Here is a 20,569-nt window from a genome sequence, read left to right as displayed (position 1 = left end):
GGAGCCCCCCAAAATAAAGTCAGCCACTGTTTTCACTGTTTCCCCATCTATTTTCCATGAAGTGATGGGACCAGATGCCATGATCTTCATTTTCTGAATGTTGAGGTTGAAGCCAACTTTTTCACTCTCCACTTTCACTTTCATCAAGAGGCTCTTTAGTTCTTCTTCGCTTTCTGACACAAGGGTGGTGTCATCTGCATATCTGAGGTTATTGATATTTCTCCCTGCAATCTTGATTCCAGCTTGTGCTTCTTCCAGCCCAGCATTTCTCATGATGTACTCTGCATATAAGTTAAATAAGCAGGGTGACAATGTACATCCTTGACATACTCCTTTCCTGATTTGGGACCAGTCTGTTGTTCCATGTCCAGTTCTAACTGTTGCTTCCTGACCTGCATACAGGTTGCTCAAGAGGCAGGTCAGGTGGTCTGGTATTTCCATGTCTTTCAGAATTTTCCACAGTTTATTGTGATCCACACAGTCAAAGGCTTTGGCATAGTCAATAAAGGGGTGTCATGGGGATACTTAATTCAGTCTTCTAGTCAGAGGCAAATTCTAGTAACTCAAACACTTCTCGTATCTCTGCTTACAAAGCAAAGGAAGAACAACTGTCCCCAGCTATAACATAGTGCCTTCCTCTACAGACACACCAGAACACCAGAACCCCGGCCATAATTCCAGAGAACCTGGCTTTCTCTAGGGCAAGGATAGGAAGTTGGGAGAATTCGGCAATGCTGATCTTGTGTTCACTCTGGTTTTAGAAAAGGCAGAGAAACCAGAGATTAAATTGGCAACATCTGCTGGATCATCGAATAGCAAGAGAGTTCCAGAAAAACATCTATTTCTGCTTTATTGACTATGTCAAAGCCTTTGACTGTGTGGATCACAATAAACTGTGGAAAATTCTGAAAGACATGGGAATACCAGACCATCTGACCTCCCTCTTGAGAAATCTGTATGCAGGTCAAGAAGCAACAGTTAGACCTGGACATGGAACAACAGACTGGTTCCAAATAGGAAGAGGAGTACATCAAGGCTGTATATTGTCACCCTGCTATTTAACTTATATGCAGAGTACATCATGAGAAATGCTGGGCTGGAAGAAGCACAAGCTGGAATCAAGATTGCCAGGAGAAATATCAATAACCTCAGATATGCAGATGACACCACCCTTGTGTCAGAAAGCTAAGAAGAACTAAAGAGCCTCTTGATGAAAGTGAAAGGGGAGAGTGAAAAAGTTGGCTTAAAGCTCAACATTCAGAAAACTAAGATCATGGCATTCAGTACCATCACTTCATGGCAAATAGATGCGGAAACAGAGGAAACAGTGGCTGACTTTATCTTGGGGGGCTCCAAAAGCACGCAGATGGTGATTACAGCCATGAAATTAAAAGATGCTTACTCTTTGGAAGGAAAGTTATGACCAACCTAGATAGCACATTCAAAAGCAGAGACATTACTTTGCCTACAAAGGTCCATCTAGTCGGGGCTATGATTTTTCCAGCAGTCATGTACGGAGGTGAGAGTTGGACTATAAAGAAGGCTGAGCACCGAAGAATTGATGGTTTTGAACTGTGGTGTTGGAGAAGACTCTTGAGAGTCCCTTGGACTGCAAGGAGATCCAACCAGTCCATCCTAAAGGTTGGGTGTTCATTGGAAGGACTGACGTTGAAGCTGAAACTCCAATACTTTGGCCACCTGGTGCAAAGAGCTGACTCATTGGAAAAGACCCTGATGCTGGGAAAGATTGAAGGCAGGAGGAGAAGGGGACGACAGAGGATGAGATGGTTGGATGGCATCACTGACTCAATGGACCTGAGTTTGAGTAAACTCCAGGAGCTGGTGATGGACAGGGAGGCCTTAAATGTTGTGGTCCATGGGGTCGCAAAGAGTCGGACACGACTGAGTGACTGAACTGAATTGAACTGATCTTGCAAAATAATTTTTACTGCCCTATCAGAGATAGCAATGGCAGGGCAATAGGAAGACATGTGAACTTGAAGATAAACAACACCAGTGACTTCACTGCTGGTTGTTGAAAGTATAATTCCATGCGTAAAGTTGCTCTCATAAAATTGAATTCAGCAGTTCATTTATATTAGTACTATTAAATCTTTGGGTTTCCCTGGTGGCTTGGTGGTAGAGAATCCTCCTGCCAATGTAGGAGACATCAGATTAACCCCTGGGTCAGGAAGGTCCCCTGGAGAAGGAAATGGTAACCCATTCCAGTATTATTGCCTGGGAAATCCCATGGACAGAGTAGTTTGGCGGGCTACAGTCTACAGGGTGGCAAAAGAGTAAGACATGACTTAGCAACAAAACACATATAATCTATGTAGATTAAAAAATGCCTAATCTTTAAGTTTCATACACTTTTATTTATTTACTTTCCTCTCATACTTAAATTGATTATCATCCTAAAATATCACATGCTCTGACAGTGGCAAAGAGGCATGATTTAATTAGTGTTTAATTTTATAGCACAGTTTAATTGTATTTTCACAGTTTAATCCATTCTTTTATGGATTTTGCAGTAATGAAAAATTGTGACCGAATTTAAATATATATATTTTATTGTAAAAGTAATATATGCTTGTTGTACAAACAGAAAAAGTCGAGAAATAAAAAGAAATCATCCTATTCTTTGTTCTCCAGTCCCACTTCCCGGAAGTTACACTGTTTGATATGTGTTGTTCCAGGTGTTTAAGCATGTACAGTTGTTCCCCACAAATGAGCTTATGCCTGTACACACACACTCTTATACTTAGCTTTTTCCTAACAATCTGTCCATGTCACACACATATTTCATAGTATGGATGCACTGTAATGCATTTAACTAATAATGTTTATCTACTGAAATACAATTAAAATACAATTTCACTATTACAACCACTGCTACAAGTAACTCTGTAATATATATTCTTGCATACTTATGTATCTATAAGGCTGCTCCTGCTGCTAAGTCGCTTCAGTCGTGTCCAACTCTGTGTGACCCCATAGATGGCAGCCCACCAGGCTCCCCCGTCCCTGGGATTCTTCAGGCAAGAACACTGGAGTGGGTTGCCATCTCCTTCTCCAATGCATGAAAGTGAAAAGTGAAACTGAAGTCGCTCAGTCATGTCCGACCTGCAGCGACCCCATGGATTGCAGCCTACCAGGCTCCTCCATCCATGGGATTCTCTGGGTGAGAGTACTGGAGTGGGTTGCCATTGCCTTTTCTGATCAATAAGGCAAATTTCTAGAAATGGAATTGCTGGGTCAAAGAGTAGATGTACTTGATATTTAGATAGATAACCATGAAAATGCCATCCAAAAAGGCTATGCCAGCCTGAGCTCTGACAAAGAGCATGTGTCTGTAAGCATCTGTTTTAAATGTTTGTCAATCTGGTAGTGAAACATGGTAAAATGTTGTTATTTTACTATGCATTGCTGTAATCATGAATGAGATCTAGCACTTCTCATGTATTTATTAACAATTTTTCTTTTTCTCTGACTTCTATTCTTTTTGTGACTGAGTCTTTTGTATTGCAGATGATTTCCAAGAAAGAGTGCACGTTTTTGAGTTTCATATTTAAAAAGCCTGAAAATTTTAAAGCTTATTATTAAAATTAGAATTATACAGGTGCCAGGGTCATGTATAATAAAATGATGATTTTGGTTTGAGGAAAAGCTCCCCAGTCCATCTGGATCTTCACAGTTTTACTTGCATTCACCAGACCCAGGAATGAAAGCCTCAGACATTCACATCCTCTTTAAAAAGCTGCACAATGATATGGTTTACTGTAACCATTAGGCTCAAAAATATGAATCCTAGAGGATGGGCTGGCTCAGTGCCAAAAGCACAGAAAACAGTTTTTTGGACGTTATGTAAGATGGAGGTAAGAAACAGCGTGATTATGCCATGTGTGAAATTTAAAGGAGGGATTGGTCCAGATCTCAAGTGTAACTGGGAAAGACACAGGAGGCAGTAGACAAATGCAAAGGAGAAGGTCACCAGCACTGGTGTGAGTTCCAGTACCGTTTGTCACACAAAGATTAAGTGAAGGACCTATTTACTTTGGTTTCAATTCAAGGTAGGTATATCTCCAACATAGGGAATCCCCGAGTAGGACAAACCAGCTGCTTTCATTTTAGCTTGTTTGGTGGTGGTGAGTTTTGACTACAAGTGCAGGAGCCTGACTCAAACTGCTGCAGCTGCTGCTGCTGCTAAGTCGCTTCAGTCGTGTCCGACTCTGTGTGACCCCATAGACGGCAGCCCACCAGGCTCCTCTGTCCCTGGGATTCTCCAGGCAAGAACACTGGAGTGGGTTGCCATTTCCTTCTCCAATGCATGAAAGTGAAAAGTGAAAGTGAAGTCGCTCAGTAAGTGTCCGACTCTTCACGACCCCATGGACTGCATCCTACCAGGCTCCTCGGTACCTGGGATTTTCCAGAAGAGAATTCCTGGGTTTATGTAAAAGAAAGTTGAGGGATTAACCATTTTCAAGCATCACTGAGTTCAGGGCTTACTCTAGAAGGCTATTGGAGAAGGAAATGGCAACTCACTCCAGTATTCTTGCCTGGGAAATCCCATGGACAGAGGAACCTGGTGAGCGACAGTCCATGGGGTTGCAAAGAGTGAGACACGAATAAGCAGCTGTTGCTGCTGCTGCTGCTGCTAAGTTGCTTCAGTCGTGTCCGACTCTATGCGACCCCATAGACAGCAGCCCACCAGGCTCCCCTGTCCCTAGGGTTCTCCAGGCAAGAACACTGGAGTGGGTTGCCATTTCCTTCTCCAATGCAGGAAAGTGAAAAGTGAAATTGAAGTTGCTCAGTCGTGTCCGACTCCTAGCGACCCCGTGGACTGCAGCCTACCAGTCTCCTCTGTCCATGGGATTTTCCAGGCAAGAGTACTGGAGTGGGGTGCCATTGCCTTCTCCAGAATAAGCAGCTAAGCAACAACAACTAGAGGGCTATGCCTTAGCCTCCAACTCTCGGCTGCTGTTCTCTGCTTAGGTTCCTCCTCAGGTGGGCTCTCCCTGAGTATAAGGTAGAAGAGATGACGGCAGCAGTATTGGGCTTTACTAGAAAGCACCTAACAGAGGCCAGGTGACTTCCTAATACTGAGAATATAAAGATGTTTACGATATCATCCCTATTCTTTTATTTCATTCAATAAAAATTTATTATTAAGGTCATTTCCAGAGAATTCACCTTTATCCCCTTTACTTAAACTAATTCATTTTCTTGGAGGATTTTTGTTCTCTACTACATAGAACCATTACAGTACATTCCAGAATATATTTAACTTTTTATGTTTTCACAGAGGCATATTTCCCAGTTTATTTCATTTGCACTTGCCCAAGAATGCATGTTTTCAAGCTGGATTTAGAAAAGGCAGAGGAACCAGAGGTCAAACTGCCAACATCTGTTGGATCATCGAAAAAGAAGAGTTCCAGAAAAACATCTACTTCTGCTTTATGCCAAAGCCTTTGACTGTCTGGATCACAACAAACTGTGGAAAATTCTGAAAGATATGGGAATACCAGACCACCTGACCTGCCTCTTGAGAAATCTGTATGCAGGTCAAGAAGCAACAGTTAGACTTGGACATGGAACAACAGACTGGTTCCAAATAGGAAAAGGAGTACGTCAAGGCTGTATATTGTCACCCTGCTATTTAACTTATATGCAGAGTATACATCATGAGAAATGCTGGGCTGGAAGAAGCATAAGCTGGAATCAAGATTGCCAGGAGAAATATCAATAACCTCAGATATGCAGATGACACCACCCTTATGGCAGAAAGTGAAAAGGAACTAAAAAGCCTCTTGATGAAAGTGAAAGAGGAGAGTGAAAAAGTTGGCTTAAACCTCAACATTCAGAAAACTAAGATCATGGCATCTGGTCCCATCACTTCATTGAAAATAGATGGGGAAACAGTGGAAACAGTGTCAGACTTTATTTTTTGGGGCTCCAAATCACTGGGGTGATTGCAGCCAGGAAATTAAAAGCCACTTACTCCTTGGAAGGAAAGTTATGACCAATCTAGATAGCATATTCAAAAGCAGAGACATTACTTTGCCAACAAAGGTTCGTCTAGTCAAGGCTATGGTTTTTCCTGTGGTCATGTATGGATGTGAGAGTTGGACTGTGAAGAAGGCTGAGCGCTGAAGAATTGATGCTTTTGAACTGTGGTGCTGGAGAAGACTCTTGAGAGTCCCTTGGACTGCAAGGAGATCCAATCGGTCCATTCTAAAGGAGACCAGCCCTGGGATTTCTTTGGAAGGACTGATGCTAAAGCTGAAACTCCAATACTTTGGCCAACATATGTGAAGAGGTGACTCATTGGAAAAGACTCTGATGCTGGGAGGGATTGAGGGCAGGAGGAAAAGGGGATGACAGAGGATGAGATGGCTGGATGGCATCACCGACTCGATGGACATGAGTTTAAGTAAACTCCGGGAGTTGGTGATGGACAGGGAGGCCTGGCGTGCTGCGATTCATGGGGTCGCAAAGAGTCAGACACGACCAAGTGACTGAACTGAACTGAACTGAATCCTAATTGGCTGTTAATTCAATGTGCATTTTTTTCATATTTAAATACTTTTACTTTTTTAGAGCAATTTTAGGTTCACAGCAAAATGAAGGAGAAGGTACAGAGATTTCCCGTAAATCTCCTGTGCTCATACATTATAGCTTCCCTCAATACCACCATCCCTCTTTAGGGTGGTGTACTTCTTACAACTGATGAACCTACATTGACATACATCACCACCCAAAGTCCACAGTTTACATTGCAGTTCATTCTTGGTAGTGTAGTCTATGGGTTCGGACAAATGTTAATGACATGTATGCACTGTGATAGTATCAGAGAGTATTTTCAATGCCGTAAAAATTCTCAGTGCTTTGCCTGTATTTTTCTCACCTGTAGCCATCTCCCAACCCTGAACAACCACTGATCTTATTGTCTCCATAGTTTTGCCTTTTTTAGAATGTCATATAGTTAGAATCTTATAATATGTAGCCTTTTAAAATTAGCTTCTTTCACTTAGTAATATGCATGTAAGTTTCCTTAATGTCTTTTAATGGCTTGTTAGCTCATTTTAGCACTGAATAGTATTCCATTGTCTGTATGTATATAAGTTTTCCATTTCCTACTGCAGGACATTTTGGTTGCTTCTAAGTTTTGGCAATTATGAATAGTTTCTGTAAACATCCATTTGAAGGCTTTTATGCGTAGACATAAATTTTCAACTCCTTTGGATAACTACCAGCAAGCATGATTGCTGGATCTTATGGTAATGGCATGATTCATATTGGAAAAAACTGCCAAACTATTTTCCAAAGTGACTGTACCATTTTGTATTCCCACCAGCAAGGTATGAGAGTGCCTACTCCTCCACATCACCGCTGGCATTAGGTGATGTCAGTGTTCACTATTTTGACCATTCTAATAAGTATGTAGTGAAATCTCATTGTTGTTTTAATTTGCATTTCCCTAATGACATATGAGGCAATGGCACCCCACTCCAGTACTCTTGCTGGAAAATCCCATGGACAGAGGAGCCTGGTAGGCTGCAGTCCATGGGGTCACGAAGTGTTGGACACGACTGAGCAACTTCACTTTCACTTTTCACTTTCATGCATTGGAGAAGGAAATGGCAACCCGCTCCAGTGTTCTTGCCTGGAGAATCCCAGGAACAGGGGAGCCTGGTGGGCTGCCGTCTCTGGGGTCGCACAGAGTTGGACACGACTGAAGTGTCTTAGCAGCAGCAGCAGCAATGACATATGATGTGGAGCAGCTTTTCATAAGTATATTTGTCATCTGTATATCTTCTTGGGTAATGTGTCTATTCAGATCTGTGGCCTATTTTTAAATCATGTTATTTGTTTTCTTGTTGAATGTTAAGAGTTCTTTGTTTAATTTGGGTAATAGTCTTTTAACAGATGTGTCTGTTGCAATTATTTTTTCCTAGTCTGATGCTGGTATTCTCATGTTTATGACATTACTTTTCACAGAGCAGAAGTTTTTTAATTTTATTAAGTTTGGTTTATCCATTATTTCTTTAATGTATCATCGTTTGGTGATGTATTTAAAAAGTCATCACCATAAGAAAGGTCATCTAAGTTTTCTCTGTGCTATCTTCTAGAAGTTTTTATAGTTTCCATTTAGATCTGTCATCCATTTTCAGTTAAATTTTGTGAAGACGATAAGGTCTATGTCTAGATTCACTATTATTTTTGTGCACGTGGATGTCCAGTTGTTCCAGTACCATTTGTTGAAAACAGTATTTTTGCTCTGTCATAATGCCTTTGCTCATTTGTCAGATAAATTGACTATATACTTCTGGCTCTGTTTCTGGGCTTTCTGTTTTGTTCCATTGATCTACTGGTCTAGCCTTTCACCAATAACATTGTCTTGATGACTATAGCTTTATAGTTAGTCTTAAATTGGGTAGTGTCATTCTTGACCTTTGTACTTTTCTTTCAATGTTGTATTGACTATTTTATCTTTTGTCTCTCCATATATACTTCAGAATCATTTTGTCAACATCCACAAAATAACTGATGCTGAAGCTGAAGCTCCAATACTTTTTTCACCTGATGCAGTAAGTTGATTCATTGGAAAAGATCCTGATGCTGGGAAAGATTGAAGGCAGGAGGAAAGGGGGGTGACAGAGGCCAAGATGGTTGGATGGCATCACTGACTCAACGGACATGAGTTTGAGCAAAGTCTGGGAGATAGTGAAGTCCAAGGAAGCCTGGAGTGTTGCAGTCCATGGGGTGACAAAGAGTCGGATGCAACTTAGCGACTGAATATCAACGCAAATAACTTGCTGGGATTTCAATTGGGATTGCATTGGATTTATATATCAATTTGGGAAAAACAATATTGAGTCTTCCTACCTATGAGCATGAAATCTCTCTCCATTTAGTTAGTTCTTTAATTTTGTTCTTCAGAGGGTTGCCGTTTTCCTAACATAGGACTTGCACATATTTGTTGTGTTTATGCCTTGTTATTTCATGCTTGTAAACTGCACTGTGTTTTGAATTTCAAATTCTACTTGTTTCACTGCAGGTATCAGATCAGATCAGATCAGTCACTCAGTCGTGTCCGACTCTTTGCGACCCCATGAATTGCAGCACGCCAGCCCTCCCTGTCCATCACCAACTCCTGGAGTTCACTCAGACTCACGTCCATCAAGTCAGTGATGCCATCCAGCCATCTCATCCTCTGTCGTCCCCTTCTCCTCCTGCCCCCAATCCCTCCCAGCATCAGGGTCTTTTCCAATGAGTCAACTCTTCGCATGAGGTGGCCAAAGTGCTGGAGTTTCAGCTTTAGCATCACTCCCTCCAAAGAAATCCCAGGGCTGATCTCCTTCAGAACGGACTGGTTGGATCTCCTTGCAGTCTAAGGGACTCTCAAGAGTCTTCTCCAACACCACAATTCAAAAGCATCAATTCTTCGGCACTCAGCCTTCTTCACAGTCCAACTCTCACATCCATACATGACCACAGGAAAAACCATAGCCTTGACTAGACGAACTTTTGTTGGCAAAGTAATGTCTCTGCTTTTGAATATGCTATCTAGGTTGGTCATAACTTTCCTTCCAAGGAGTAAGCGTCTTTTAATTTCATGGCTGCAGTCACCATCTGCAGTGATTTTGGAGCCCAGAAAAATAAAGTCTGACACTGGAAGGCCACTGATTTATGTGTATTAATCTTGTGTCCTGCAATCTTATTATAATCTGTTATTAGCTCCAGGGGGTTTCTTTTTGTAAAATCTCTGACAATCATGCCATCTGCAAACAAAGACAGTTTAATTTCTTCCTTCCCAAGCTGTACACATTTTAGTCCATTTTCTTGTTCTATGGAATTAGCCAGTATCTCCAATATAGTGTTTCAAAGGAGCAATAAGAGGGAATATCTTCCCCTTATTTCTGATTTTAGTGTGAAAGCTTCTAGTTTCTCACCACTAAGTATGATGTTACCTATATCATACATTTTTTTAGTTTTTAAAATCAAGTTGAGGAAGTTCTCCCTATATTGCTAATTTACTGAGAGTTTTTATGATGAATGGGTATTGGATTTTGTCAAGTGCCTCTTCCTCATGTATTGATATGATCTTATTTCTCTTTTTTAGCCTTTTGATGTGATGGATTATGTTAATTTATTTCCATTGAATCACCTGAGTGGCTGGGATAATTCCAATTTGGTTGTAGGCCATACTTCTTTTTATATATTGTTGGATTCAATTTGCTAGTATTTTGTTTAGAATTTTGGCATTAGCATTCATGAGAGAAATTGCTCTGAATCCTTCTGTTCTTGTGTTAATAACATCTTTGTCTTATCCTGATATTAGAGGAATGCTAGTGAATTAGCACTAGAATGAATTAGGAAGTATTCTTTCTGCTTCTGTCCTCTAAAAAAGATTGTAGAGAATCAGTGTAATTTTCTCCTTAAATGTTAGGTCAAGGTACACTTTTAAAGTACAGTTTGAAACCCTAAAGACTCCACCAGAAAATTACTAGAGCTAATCAATGAATATAGTAAAGTTGCAGGATATAAAATCAACACACAGAAATCCTTTGCATTCCTATACACTAACAATGAGAAAATAGGAAGAAAAATTAAGGAAACAATTCCATTCACCATTGCAATGAAAAGAATAAAATACTTAGGAATATATCTACCTAAAGAAACGACCTATATATAGAAAAATATAAAACACTGGTGAAAGAAATCAAAGAGGACACAAATAGATGGAGAAATATACCACGTTCATGGATCAGAAGAATCAATATAGTGAAAATGAGTATACTACCCAAAGCAATCTATAGATTCAGTGCAATCCTTATCAAGCTGCCAATGGTATTTTTCAGAGAACTAGAACAAATAATTTCACAATTTGTATGGAAATAGAAAAAACCTCAAATAGCCAAAGCAATCTTGAGAAAGAAGAATGGAACTGGAGGAATCAACCTGCCTGACTTTAGGCTCTACTACAAAGACACAGTCATCAAGACAGTATGGTACTGGCACAAAGACAGAAATATAGATCAGTGGAACAAAATAGAAAGCCCAGAGATAAATACACACACCTATGAACACCTTATCTTTGACAAAGGAGGCAAGAATATACAATGGAGAAAGGACAATCTCTTTAACAAGTGGTGCTGGGAAAACTGGTCAACCATTTGTAAAAGAATGAAACTAGAACACTTTCTAACACCATACACAAAAATAAACTCAAAATGGATTAAAGATCAAAACGTAAGACTAGAAACTATAAAACTCCTAGAGGAAAACATAGGCAAAACACTCTCCAACATAAACCACGGCAGGATCCTTTATGACCCACCTCCCAAAATATTGGAAATAAAGGCAAAAATAAACAAATGGGACCTAATTAAAATTAAAATCTTCTGCACAACAAAGGAAACTATAAGCAAGGTGAAAAGACAGCCTTCAGAATGGGAGAAAAGAATAGCAAATGAAGCAATGGACAAAGAATTAATCTCAAAAATATACAAGCAACTCCTGCAGCTCAACTCCAGAAAAATAAATGACCCAGTCAAAAAGTGGGCCAAAGAACTAAACAGACATTTCTCCAAAGAAGACATACAGATGGCTAACAAACACATGAAAAGATGCTCAACATCACTCATTATCAGATAAATGCAAATCAAAACCACAATGAGGTACCATTTCACACCAGTCAGAATGGCTGCTATCCAAAAGTCTACAAGCAATAAATGCTGGAGAGGGTGTGGAGAAAAGGGAACTCTCTTACACTGTTGGTGGGAATGCAAACTAGTACAGCCACTATGGAGAACAGTGTGGAGATTCCTTAAAAAACTGGAAATAGAACTGCCTTATGACCCAACAATCCCACTGCTGGGCATACAAACTGAGGAAACCAGAAGGGAAAGAGACACGTGTACCCCAATGTTCATCGCAGCACTGTTTTATAATACCCAGGACCTGGAAGCAACCTAGATTTCCATCAGCAGACAAATGGATAAGAAAACTGTGGTACGTATACACAATGTGATATTACTCAGCCATTAAAAAGAATACATTTGAATCAGTTCTAATGAGGTGGATGAAACTGGCACCTATTATCCAGAGTGAAGTAAGCCAGAATGAAAAACACCAATACAGTATACTAACACATATATATGGAATTTAGAAAGATAGTAATGATAACCTTGTATGTGAGACAGCAAAAGAGACACATATGTATGAACAGTCTTTTGGACTCTGTGGGAGGGTAAGGGGGGGATGATGTGGGAGAATGGCATTGAAACATGTAAATTATCACATGTGAAATGAATTACCAGTCCAGGTTCGATGCATAAGACAGGGTGCTTGAGGCTGGTGCACTGGGATGATCCAGAAGGATGGGATGGGGAGGGAGGTGGGAGGGGGGTTCAGGATGGGGAACACATGTATACCAATGGCGGATTCATGTCAATGTATGGCAAAACCAATACAATATTGTAAAGTTAAAAAAAAAAAAGTACAGTTTGCATTTGGAAATTATGTGGTAGCTTATGGTGAAACAGCTTGAATCCTAAGCATTGTGTCTGGAATTATCACAGTGGGGAAAGGAAGTGCTGGATCACATAGAAACCCACCCTTGCTTTGTTTCAGAGCACTCCTTTGATGATTCTATTGATAAAACATTTACTGAAAACCTACTACATGACAGCAAGCATTGCTCTGGGTGCTTGATAATTAATTAGTTAATTACACACGCACATTTATACACATATATACATATATGTCGGAGAAGGCAATGGCAACCCACTCCAGTGTTCTTGCCTGGAGAATCCCAGGAACGGGGGAGCCTGGTGGGCTGCCGTCTATGGGGTCGCACAGAGTCGTACACCACTGAAGCGACTTAGCAGCAGCAGCAGCAGCAGCAACATACATATATGTGAATAAATAAGTATCCATTTGTTTAAAATTAAAATTCTTTGTTTTGACATAATTTCAGATCTTTGCTGTGGTAAGTGAATACAGAATTGCTGCTGCTGCTGCTGCCGCTGCTAAGTCGCTTCAGTGGTGTACGACTCTGTGCGACCCCATAGACGGCAGCCCACCAGGCTCCCCCGTTCCTGGGATTCTCCAGGCAAGAACACTGGAGTGGGTTGCCATTGCCTTCTCCAATGCATGAAAGTGAAAAGTGAAAGTGAAGTCGCTCAGTTTTGTCTGACCCTCAGCGACCCCATGGACTGCAGCCTTCCAGGCTTCTCCATCCATGGGATTTTCCAGGCAAGAGTCCTGGAGTGGGGTGCCATTGCGTTCTCCGACAGAATTGCTATATATCCTTTACCCAGATTCTTCAAACATTAACATTTTATTATTTTCTCTTTGAGACTTTGTCATAACGTTCCATTATACTTAAATACTTCAGCATAAATTTCCTAAAAACAAGAACATTCTTTCATATAATCATAAGGCAATGATTAAAATCAGGAAGGTGGATTGATACAAAAGTACTGTCTACTATACAGATCGTATTCAAATTTTGCCACTTGTTCCAATAGCAACATATGTTGTCTGCTATAGCAACATAAGATTCTGGGTCATATATTGCATTCAATTTTTATTTAACTCAGACTAATTTCGCACTCTTCCTTTGTCCTTCATGACAGTGACATTTTTAAGGAGTACAGGCCATATATTGTAGAATGTCCCTCACTTTGGGTTTGTCAGATGTTTCTGCTTCATGATTAGATTCAGGATATGACTTTTGGTAGGAATATCACAGAAGTGACATTGGCTTCTTCTCAGTGCATCATTTCAGGAGACACATAATACCAATTTATCCCATGTTCCTATTTTTAAAGTACTTAGCATCTAGGACTTGTGACAGCACACCGAGAAATAATTCTGGTATAGTCTGATCATCACAATAAGTCAGATGTACATGTATGTAGACATACTCATTCATTCTTCATATTTTCTTGGCTTACCATTTTGCTCCAGCCATTTATGCTGGAGCCAACTATGGTTGGCCATGGTCTGTGTCAACTGCCTGGGACATCTCTTGCTACTGCTGTAGAAATTCTGTGCCGCCGCCACCTGGGATGCCTCCAGAAGCCCACCCAGCTGTTTCAGCACAGGTACAGACTGGGAGGTGGAAGGAGTTGACACTGAACGGTAGAGCCAGAGAATCAACCATCAACTCTTCCATGTCAGACACTGCTGACAATTCTGAGGGACAATTTACACAGCTCTCCAAAGGCTCTCATCAGGACAAAGCTCCAGGTACCCAGAGTGACGACCAGCTCAAAACCTATGCTCGTAGACAACAGAAAGACATGGAGGCTGGGGGGTGGGGTGGGGGAAGGAGAGGGTTGGACGCACTGAGAGAGTGGCACTTACATATATACAGTACCATGTGCAAAATCACAGGTAGAAAGTCAAGCACTTGTTTATGAACTAAGGATGGCCCTTGAACAGTGTGAAGACAATGGCAGTTATAAGACCTGTAGATTGACTTATTTTTGTTAAGGACTCATGAAGACTTTCTTCCCAGGCGGCACAGTGGTAAAGAATCTGCCTGCCAGTGCAAGAGACTCAAGAGTCATGGGTTTGATCCCTGGGTTGGGAAGGTCCCCTGGAGAAGGAAATGGCAACCAGCTCCAGTATTCCTGCCTGGAAAATTCCATGGACAGAGGAGCCTAGCGGGCTACGTGAGCACACATGCATGGCAGGGCATGAAGACTTAAAGGATAGACCCATGTTACCAGCACTTAACTCCAGGCAGGCTATGAAAATCAGAAAGCCTCTAAGGCAGTACTTAAAGGGATACTTATTTTTTGTATCCACAAAGCAAACTGTGCTGATAATCAGATCCAGGACTGAGCTGGAAGGTCACAGAGCTACACAGAAGACTGAATATACTGTCTTGACAAGTCTTCTATGCTAAAGGCAGGGCCCTAGAAGGGGAAAAAGCAGAATCCTGACACTTCCAACAGTAGCATTTAGGTGAACAAGCCTGAGAAATTGTCAAAATGTCTTGTGAAGTCTGTGTTGGTACAAGTAGCTTCCTCTGCTTTGCTTAAGAATAGCCTCCCTTTTCTGGAGACCTTACAGTAAACCTGTATGAAGCAACAGACACAGAAACAAAGATCTGTAAGACCTGGTTAATATTTATTTACCTGAAGGAACGGAGGAGTGAATCCTCAAAGTGCCAGACCAGGGAAGGCAAAGAAGGACAGCAGAAAACTCACTGAGGTTGAAAACCATCTGGACGTGGAAGGACGTTTCATGACGTGGCAGGACACATGAGCTAAGTAATATATTGCTAGGATGGCTCCTTAGACCTTGGATAGGGTGAAGACGTATAGGAAATGAAGCACAGACTCTAGAAGTGCCTTGACTGCCTTGAGGAAGGTGTCCGAAGGCTCAGAGAGGTTAGAATGTAAGAAAAATTTATAATATTATACCTAAGAACACACCATCTGACCATGTTCTCTGTAAGAGCCTGGTGGGTGCACCCATCTCCAAGGCAGTAAGAAAGTCGGTGATGAGGGTACCATTGACATCTCCAAGAAGCCCAGTGGCAGTTATCCATTACAGGTGACAGAGAAGAGATGCTGCTATGGGACTGGGTTCCTTAACATTATTTGGATTGATAGGAATCCAAAACAGTGGAGGCCAGATGGTAGCACTTAACCTACAGAAGGAAAGTGGACATAATTGTGATAATGGGCTGCAAGGCCAGAATGACAACCAGAATATCTTCATCCACAGAGCTCAGTAATAATGACTAATAGACCCTGCTGCTGCTGCTGCTGCTAAGTCGCTGCAGTCGTGTCCGACTCTGTGCAACCCCACAGACGGCAGCCCACCAGGCTCCGCTGTCCCTGGGATTCTCCAGGCAAGAACACTGGAGTGGGTTGCCATTTCCTTCTCCAATGCATGAAAGTGAAAAGTGAAAGTGAAGTCGCTAAGTCGTGTCCGACTCTTAGCGACCCCATGGACTGCAGCCTACCAGGTTCCTCCATCCATGGGATTTTCCAGGCAAGAGTACTGGAGTGGGTTGCCATTGCCTTCTCTGTAATAGACCATAGTGAGTCTCAAAGCAAGTTAAATGAACATCCACTAGGGTGTTACTTGATCTGTATGTGTAGTCACAAAAAAAGTCAACAGCTGGTTAACATTTCCTACTGTTGGGGATCTTCCCAGCCCAGGAATGGAACCTGTGTCTCCTGCATTGGCAGGCAGATTCTCTACTGCTGAGCTGCCAAGGAAGCCCATATACTTACTGAGAATTATTTTAATTTTATTTTAACCCAGGATAAACTAGATGACTTCTCAAAGTTCTTTAAAGGTTAAAGTTATTAGTCAAGAACTAGAGTCATCATTTATCACAATCAGGATTTTTCTTTTTTTTCCAACCTGGGCTCCATAGACTATGCTGAGAAAGTCCTGAACTCTCTAATATTTATGCAAAATTGTGTGTATGTATGTTTTGAAATCTGTAGTTCCCACTGTCTTCTCATAATTGACTAATCTAATGGCAAGTATCCCAAAAGTTGAATTTGAGATCAATCTCAGGGGATGAAATTAGGAAAAAAGTCTTGCAATGAATGAGGTAACCAATCGTAGAAAGAACCCAAACTCACCACTAAGGGGTGGAGGTGTCAGGGAACTCTCAGGTTCAGAAATCTGAGAATAGTCTCCAGAACAGCAGTTCCCAATCTTTTTGGTGCCAGGGTCCAGTTTCGTGGAAGACAATTTTTGTACCAACCAGGGTCAGGGGGATGATTCAAACACATGACATTTATTGTGCCCTTTAACTTCTATTATTACATCAGCTCCACCTCAGATCATCAGGCGTTAGATTAGAGACTGGGGACCCCTGCTCTAGTACCTAATTATATTAGTGGATTAAAAGCTGAGTGAGGATGGAGGAAAACTTTCAGCTGTGGGGGATTTTTGAAATGTCCAGATGGTCAATTAAAACTGCACTACAGATTTTCTCCCTTAATACCTGTTTAAAAAAAAAAAAAGGTCTAGAAAACTCACCAATTTAGCAATCAAAAAATGAAAGTGACATATCCTAAAGTTAAAAAGAAAGAAATAAAAAAAAGACAGGGACACAAAGGAGCATAATACTCTAAAACAAAGCAGAGAAGAATGAGTGAGGTTACTTCTTAACTGTGCCCTTTCATCCACCTACCTAACTCAAGCTACACTGATAAAGATAGCAAATATCTGAGATTCACACTAATTGGCAGAGAAACCAACCTAGTTTGGTTTCGTGTTTCATTTTGTGACTGTTGTACATTACTAGAAATAGCTGCAAGAAAGTCTGGTGAGGTAGAGAAAATGAACCATGGAGCTGAGGTTTACAGTGAAAGTGAAAGTTCCGGGACTTTAAGATGGGGGGACAATGTGAAGTCTCAGGGCATTTCCTTATGGGAAAGAGATAAGAGATATGAGCTAGAATAAACTTTCAGCAAAGATAACATAACCCAGGTTTTCTCATGCAGGCTGTATCTGCCTCAACAGGGCTTTTGTCTCCACCACCATTTCCTCAAGGAAAGGAAAAGTAAACAGAAGAAGAAATACTCTGTCCTCAAACAGAAACTAAGAGTAGAAATGAAACTGGACTCAGATATGTAGGGAAGAATGTAAACACGACAGAAACAGGATTCAAACCCAGGTGGTCTGACTAGCCTGGGAAATCTGGATAGAAGAACGTTTCCTAAGCAGTATAAATCAGCTGAACCAACTTTAGTTCAATTTCCAACTCTCAGTTTGATTCTTAGGTATAAATAAGTCAATGAGAGAGGAGCCCCTGGTTGCTGATCTAATATCTTGCAAGCGTACATGCATGTGTGCTAAGTTTCTTCAGTTGTGTCTGACTCTTTAGTGACCGTATGGACTGGAGCCCGCCAGGCTCCTCTGTCCATGGGATTCTCCAGGCAAGAATACTGGAGTGGGTTGCCATGCCCTCCTCCAGGGCATCTTTGCTACCCAGGGATCAAACCTGCCTCTCCTGCAGCTCCTGCACTGCAGGCAGGTTCTTTACCGCTGAGCCACCCTGGCAGCCTGATCTGATACCGTAGGGGACGTAAACTAATCAGGATACATCTGCGCAGCGATGGGACAGGAGCCTGGGGAAGAGGTCAGGGGCAGCACTGCCATGGACCATTATGAAAGCAGCCCGGTCACAGTCTAGGCCTGTAAGTTACCACACATCCAGACTGTCCTAGTGAAAGTCCTCGTGTGTGTGTGTGTGTGTTAGTTGTTCAGTTGCGTCCGATGTTTTGGGACCCCATGGACTGTAGCTCACCAGGCTCCTCTGTCCATGGAATTCCCCAGGCAAGAATACTGGAGTGGGTTGTCATTTCCTTCTCCAAGGGATCTCCCAGATCCAGGGATCAAACTCACATCTCCTGTGTTGCAGGCAGATTCTTTACCATCTGAGCCACCAGGGAAGCCCTCATGTAAGTCTTCTCTTTTAATATCCTCCTGAACAGGAAACCTGGCAGAGGTCCAGCATAGTGAATGAGAGCACTGAGCTAACTGGGACCTGGGACTCTCCATCAGACTGCTTGCATTTGTACCTGGACAAAAGTCTCGAGCAGCAGAATACAGAGAAACCATAAGGGACTAAAATTAACTACGCGTGCAGCTAGGGCAATTGTCAAAAATAAGACACAAACAGGCCATAAACCAACTGCCATTTTGGTGGTGTGGGGAGCAGAGTATTTCATATCACCCTTACACACAGTACCACCAAGGGGGTGAGCAGACCACCTAAATCCCCTGTCCCCCGGCCCATCCCACCAATCAGCCCAACACTTATTCCATTTAAGAAACCAGCCTGACCTCCTGGGAGAGCAAGCAAGGGCACTTGTTACTTGAATTCACTTCCTCCTGATGTGGGTCCCAATAAAGCTTTGCCTGAAGCCTGGCCTCTTATCAATTTCTATTGATTAAAGGGTCCAAGGACTCTGGTCAGTAACCGCACCTCATCCCCAAGTTAAACACATGTCAAATTCCACATACTCCCTTTAGTTCTCTAATTCGATCTTATCTACACTAATGGGACAAGAGGAAAACTGAATTGTTGTGGCAAGAATTATTTCTGTCCATGTTAAACTGTGTCTGAAAGCAGTTTGGAGCACCAAAAGCAGAACCCTAATTCTGTTTAACTCTGCATAATAAGTGTAGGAATCAGAACCAAAATTCTTGGTTTGGGCCAGGACCAAAACAATGAAAATCAGCTCAGACCAAAATGAGAAAAAGCAACTGTGCAGGGAGAACAGACACTGATAAAACCAGCCACAAAGTTAACAGAGATCCTATTTTTACCCCCAACCATGCAGCGTCTGTAAAATGCCATATTCACCCGGCTCCGAGAGATACTTTTCTCTTGCCAATGATGCCCAGACACACTTTGCTTTTTTCTTTTATTACTAGACTACCCAATTACTGAGCCGCCCTCTCCCACTGACAGCATCCAATCCCGGGTTACCCCTCTTTCCCAAATCCCGCCTCAGAAACAGCGTCCAATCCAGAACCGATCCCGCTCACCCAGACCCTACAGACCTCCTCTGGCGGGAACCTAAACCTCACAGAAGATGCTTTCTCCTACCTTTCTGAGCGGTATCCAAGCTTCCTCTGGAGTGCCCTCCCTCCTGATTACAAATAAATCTGATACTGTCGGATTGCAGGCTTCTTCCTGATTTGGCTTTAACACAAAACAGGTTAGTATCAGGATCCCTACGAAATAATGCTTCTTGCTATATCGTTCTCTGAGCAGTTTAGATTTTCGATTTTTAATAGCTAATAAATACTTTTCTATAACAGTGCCATCAGCACATTTCTAAAACCCAATCCCCGCTACCCACCATGGAGCCCTAATATCCGTTTAAAAATGCCTTTAGTCATTTTCTCTGGTTCGCATTTCAGCGAATTCAGTTTAAATAACTTCAGTTCTGAATTCCTGGATTACATTAAAATGTAGCAGATGGGGACGTGCGGGTTTTGAGGGCGTTCATTTTAAATGTGGTTATTCGTGATTCAAGACCGGTGAGGGCAGTTTGGGATCATTTTAAAAAGGCTTCTTCAGCAAGAAATCCCAAGCTTTATCCGTGTTTTCCGGGGTGTCCCCCCCGGAAGCACCCCTGCGGGACGATCTTTTTGAGGGCGGAGGAAGGGGTGCGTCTTTCTTTTTCCAGGAGCGATGCACATCTGGATTCAAGCCTGAGCGTCCCAAAGCTAGTACCTGGAGCGGGGTGATGGCTGCACCCCAGGTCGCTGAGGACGGGTCCCGGGGGTCTCGGATCGGGACAGCGGGATTTGCTGGCGTGGGCTATCCCGACTGCCAGGGCCCCCGAGTCCCGGCTGCGCGGCTCCGGAGCCCTGCCCTCGTGGCTGCGCCGCCTCAAGATTTCCCACGTGAAGGACCGGGTTACCGGCTTGCGGGGCGGCCGAATCCCCCCGGGAGCCAGAGGCTCACAGCTGCAGGAGGCCAGGGCCCGCCCCCGCGCGGCGGCGCCCACGCCCAGAGCCTCAGGCCCGCCGGCCCCGGCGCAGTGCAGCAGAGCGC

The 20,569-nt window shown here is 42.4% G+C and overlaps 1 long non-coding RNA gene across 1 annotated transcript; it reads right to left on the bottom strand.

The window, feature by feature from the left end:
- Positions 1 to 241: 241 nt before the first annotated feature.
- On the bottom strand, positions 242 to 20,544 carry LOC113893344. Its single transcript, XR_003511294.1, has 3 exons — positions 20,246 to 20,544; positions 19,613 to 19,708; positions 242 to 281 (listed from the first exon to the last, which is right to left on the bottom strand). It is a non-coding gene; the product is annotated as an uncharacterized LOC113893344 (long non-coding RNA).
- Positions 20,545 to 20,569: the final 25 nt, after the last annotated feature.

The sequence above is a fragment of the Bos indicus x Bos taurus genome, chromosome 5 (genome assembly GCF_003369695.1).
Source record: "Bos indicus x Bos taurus breed Angus x Brahman F1 hybrid chromosome 5, Bos_hybrid_MaternalHap_v2.0, whole genome shotgun sequence".
In the NCBI taxonomy this organism is placed as follows: domain Eukaryota; kingdom Metazoa; phylum Chordata; class Mammalia; order Artiodactyla; family Bovidae; genus Bos; species Bos indicus x Bos taurus.
Note: the sequence above shows the minus strand (reverse complement) of the source record. Positions and strands in the feature narration are given on the sequence as shown.